The sequence below is a fragment of the Rhagoletis pomonella genome, unplaced genomic scaffold, assembly GCF_013731165.1.
Source record: "Rhagoletis pomonella isolate Grant_MI unplaced genomic scaffold, Rhpom_1.0 Rhpom_scaffold_00001, whole genome shotgun sequence".
NCBI classification, from domain to species: domain Eukaryota; kingdom Metazoa; phylum Arthropoda; class Insecta; order Diptera; family Tephritidae; genus Rhagoletis; species Rhagoletis pomonella.
The window spans coordinates 108,882,634-108,887,970 of record NW_023458555.1 but is presented as its reverse complement, the minus strand read 5'-3'; positions in this window follow the sequence as shown (position 1 = coordinate 108,887,970).

The window sequence follows — 5,337 nt, the reverse complement described above, 5'->3', positions numbered from 1 at the left end:
TATTCGTTTTCTTATAAAATGGTAAAATGTTAATAATTTCCCTTGTATGGATTTTGATTTGCGCCTCCGCATTTGATCTCAGTTGAACTTTTATACGAATGAGTTGTCAATTTAAACGAATATCTTTTATTTTTTTTGTTTTGTAGTATTATAAATGTATTTTTATAGCGAATTTCACTGCTTTGCACTTTAAAAGGGACAAACACAATCCGATTTTAATTTTGCCATATAAAAAATAAATTCAGATTTTGCCTGTCGCTATTCAAGGGGATGCAAATGTATGTATTAAGTTATATAATTCAGACGCATAAATTAATAAGTTTATTTTATTATTATAAAAAGTTATTTTTGGTGCACTCAAATCAAAAAAAAAATATACAATCTCTTTAATTTACAAAGTAGTTTATAAATTTTATAAATTTATTAATTATGTAATTTTCAAGCAATTGAGCGTTTCAATTCAATACCTTCACGACGATAGTACTATCGATGTTTTCAACTATCGTTTCGAAGACTATCGAGTGGCGGTACTATCGATAGTATCCCAGCTCTACCATATGGAAGAAACAACTTCCCTCGAGATATCTTCTCAAGACAAATATTGGTCGTTCTACCTCCCACACCACGCGGTTATAAAACCCGAAAAAAGAACGACCAAAGTCCGAGTCGTCTTCAATGCTTCGAAGAAATCGGGGTCCGGAACGATGTTCTTTACACCGGACCAACCCTCCAGCCCGACTTGATGTTATTGATCCTCAAGTGGCGTATGTATCGATTTGTATTTAACGGCGATGTCGAAAAAATGTATCGACAGATACTGCTGCATAAAGACGACCAAGACTATCAACGAATCGTATTTCGACCATCTACAAATAGCCAAATACAAGATTATAAGTTGAAAACTGTCACGTTTGGTTTGAATTGCGCACCCCTACCTCGCTATACGTACCCTTCACCAGCTCGCAGATGACGTGCAAACCATGCACCCCTTAGCGGTGCCCATATTAAGCAATGAAACATACGTTGATGATATACTTTCCGGTGGTCATGATCTCCCTTCAGCCGCAGAATACCTCTCTCAAGTCATCCAAGCGCTCAATTCGGCAGGCTTCCCACTTAAAAAGATTACAGCCAACCACCCTGAAATTTTGAAAAACACCAACAAAGACGACCTGCTTGACACAAACTTCCTAGAATTTGAAGCAGCAAGCACCACTAAAACGCTCGGGATTCAGTGGAACGCTCTACCCGATACGTTTTCGTATACCGTTGATTCCATCCCAGCGTCATCCGCCAGTACAAAACGATAAATCCTCTCGGCAGTTGCCAAATTGTTTGACCCCGCAGGATGGCTTACGCCCATAATGATCCAAGCCAAAATCCTGCTACAAGAACTATGGCTGGACGGAACTGACTGGGATGACCAGGTCAAGCCCCTCCGTCTGACGAAATGGATGCAATTTGCAACCAATCTCCAAGCCATTTCTAGCATCCAAATACCCCGATGGGTAGATTTTGTCCCCGCCGACCAAGTCGAGCTACATGGCTTCTGCGACGCTTCCGAGAAAGCATACTGCGCTAACATATATGTGCGAACCACGAACGGTAGCAGGACCTCTTCTCATCTGCTGGTCTCCAAAGGCAAAGTAGCGCCTCTCCGAACCACCAGTTTACCCCGACTTGAATTGTGCGGCGCCCTTCTCCTAGCGAAGCTGGTCGCCGTAGTGCAGTCTCAACTCGACCTCTCTAAGAGGAAACTGATACTATGGTCTGACTCCGAGATCGTCTTGGCATGGCTAGAAAATACCCCTCATTCATGGAAGACCTTCGTTTCCAATCGCACGGCACAAATTTTAGATCTCGTCGGAAACGCCACCTGGCGGCATGTGGGCAGCAGAGACAACCCCGCAGATCTGGGCACCAGAGGATGCAGACCCCTGGACTTAGCGGCAGGGTTGCCACTGACAAACAAAAATACTTACCATTTACTTTGAAAAAATCTACCAAATCTGGAAAATATCTACCAATAACTTTTCTTTAGTTATTTTAATAAAAACTATAGATTTGTTCTTTTTTGAGTTATTTTAATAAAAATCAATTTTTTTTTAATAAAAAAACGCTTTTTATTTTCTTTATATTCAAATTGTTTTCAAGTAATTTTTTTTCCTTTTTTTGGAAAAGAATATTGTTTACGTTTTAAGTAAAATCATAAAAATCATGGATTAAAACTATAATTTAGAAGAATTCAACAAATTTGCTCCAAAATTTCGAACTTTTTTCTCTAAATTTTTAGAAAATTTTTGGATAACAGAAAATAGAAAAAAATTTATATTCAACAATTTTATGTTGATTAAAATTTTTTTTTTGCCACCGGACTTTTGATTTTTTTTTCTTTTTTAATTTTATTTAAAGTATCATTCAAAATATTTAGGCAATCAAAAGCTCCTCAGGATTCCAGTAAAATGAGTTTAAAAGAGGACATAATAAAAGCGTTTGAAAATTAATGAAATTAAATAGACCATACTTATAGAAAGAAATTTATAATCAGACTTTTTGGTTTCCCCGTATTTACTATGGGCGGATGAAAAATTTTCGGGTGTATTTTTTTCAAGCGAAACGCAGGGTAAAGCAGAATATAATAGTTTTAAGCCAGAACGAACAGTTTTAAATTGCACAAAAATCTACCAAAACGAATACAAATTTACCTTTTTACCAACCCACATTTTTTTTACCAAATTTGGTAATAATTTACCAAAGTGGCAACCCTGCTTAGCGGCCTCTTCGCTTTGGTGGCATGGACCGGAATGTCTATTAAGCCCACCCGAAGCCTGGCCAAAACCGGCCACCCGAAATATCTCCCCTCCAGAATTGCGCCGAGTCGAGGCATTACATGCCACAGAGGAAGATCACGATATCCTTGATCGCTTCTCCTCGTTTCCCCGTGCACTTATGCAGTTATGGCGTATGCTCTCAAATTTATACAGCGTCTTCGAGACCGAGTCAGACAGGTTAGATCAAATAATTCCATCTCTCTCTCTCATGATGACCTCCGTAATAGCAAATACAGGCTCCTAGCTTTGACCCAATCTCGCTACTTTCCTCGGGAAAAGGCCTGTTTAGCAAACTCCAAACCCATAGATAAACGGAGTCCTCTGCTTCCCCTCAACCCGTTTTTAGATAAAACCAAGTTGCTCCGCGTGAATGGTCGATTAGCTCACGCCACTTTGAGCTATAATGAAAGACATCCCATCATAATTCCCGAAAAATCCCGGTTTGCCATCCTATTCACACGCTTTCTGCACGAACTACTCCTCCATGCAGAAACTCGTCTCATGCAGCAAGTCATAAGGCAGGAATTTTATATCCCTTGGCTTAAGCCCCTCATAAAAAATGCATCTTCCAATGTAAAAGTTGCACGGTCCACAAGCAGCAAACGCGATCGCTGATAATGGCGGCCCTCCCCTCGGAACGATGCACGTATGCTCCGCCCTTTACTATTACGGGCGTAGATTTTGCTGGACCTTTCCAGATAAAGGCCTCAATGCTAAGATCGCACACGTTGGTGAAGGGCTATGTGGCTGTTTTTGTATGCTTCACTACAAAAGCAGTCCACCTCGAGCTGTGTTCCGATCTGACCACTGCCGGATTTCTCGCTGCGTTTGCTCGCTTCGTCGGACGACGGGGTTATCCCGCTAAGATGATGAGCGACAATGGCAAAACCTTTGTAGGGGCCAAACGAGCAACCGAAAAGGAGTTCATCGAATTTCTGAAGGAGGTATCTCAAGATGTCATCCAGAAATACTCACCTCAAGGCATCAACTGGGAATTTATTCCGCCAGGAGCCCCCCACATGGGCGGTTTGTGGGAGTCCGCAGTCAAAAGTTTCAAAATGCATCTCAAAAGGACTGCTGGACCCTGCAAATTCACATTTGAAGAGTTCACCACCCTGTTAGTCAGAATAGAGGCCGTATTAAACTCCCGGCCAATCTCTGCTCTATCCCAAGACCCCACAGACCTCACAGCGCTTACGCGTGGCCACTTTTTACGAGGCGCCCCCCTCTTAGCACTCCCTGAAGTCAACCACAGCCATCTGTCCCTCCTTAATAGGTGGGAAAAAGTGAAGGTGTTACATCACGAGTTTAGTCGAAGGTGGAAAGAAGATTATATCAAGGATTTACAGAAGAGATATAGATGCAAAAATACCCAGGCAGAGCCGAAAGTCGGCGACTGCGTTCTTATTGTTGACAATACTATACCTCCCATTGAATGGCGTTTAGGCCGTATCGAAAGGTCACACCCCGGCAGAGACGGACATATTCGAGTTGTCGATGTGCGCACCCAATCTGGCACCCTTACTCGCCCCATAGTTAAAATATGCCCGTTGCCAATGGGCCCCTCTGACTTCTCCAAATGCGCCACAATTAAAGCCTTTAAGCACTTTCATGACAACAGACTCTCTTAGCTCATATGTATTTAAAAACCTGTATATGAATGAAATATTCTGCTCCCACGTTTCTTCAATTGTCTGGTAGACTCCCCACTGATAGTCTAACTTCCACGGCTTACTTACAGATGGATACTTGCAGCAGCAGTGGCACTCCGAAACCAGCACCTCGAACATCGCTACAGCCTAAGCAACCGCAGCGGTCCGAAGTAGGCATGACGACTAACACAACTCCAGCGGCGCAGCCAGAAGAGGAAACCACCGATTTCAATCGATGCCGTCTGTGCGCACGACACCACGCGTTGCGGGTATGCCAAGTGTTTCGCGCAATGCAGCCGACCCAACGTTATCTGGTCGCACGTGCACACAAATTTTACACCAACTGCCTCGCCTTATCGCATCACAGCAAGGACTGTCCCTCCGCTGGAATCTGCAGGCTATGTGGTCAGCGTCACCATACCCTACTTCACCGGAAGACGGCACTCAGCAAAAACTCTCTGCAACACCACGCTCCAGCATCGCGCAAAAGGCCTACCGCACATCGTCTCCACTGTCTACGCCGTACTGAACTCAGCTCTAACAAGCACAAGCACCCGCATATGGGACAAAGAGCAAAGAAAATCAATACCACCACCCAGGGAATCCGCATCACCAAGGCGAATGGAAAGCTGTCCAGGAAATTGCTCCGGGATGCAATACGTAAACTGCGGGAGCTAGAGAACAGTATAGTCGCTTAGCGCGCCTAGGTGCGGGAGAATAGTTAAACGAGAAACGTCTGTCGTTTAACACCTTGCAACGTATATGTTTATTACCTGAATTAATGCGAATTTTCTTCAACAATTGAATTACTCAAACTTTGTAAACATATTTTCCTTCATTGAATTGTTAATTCT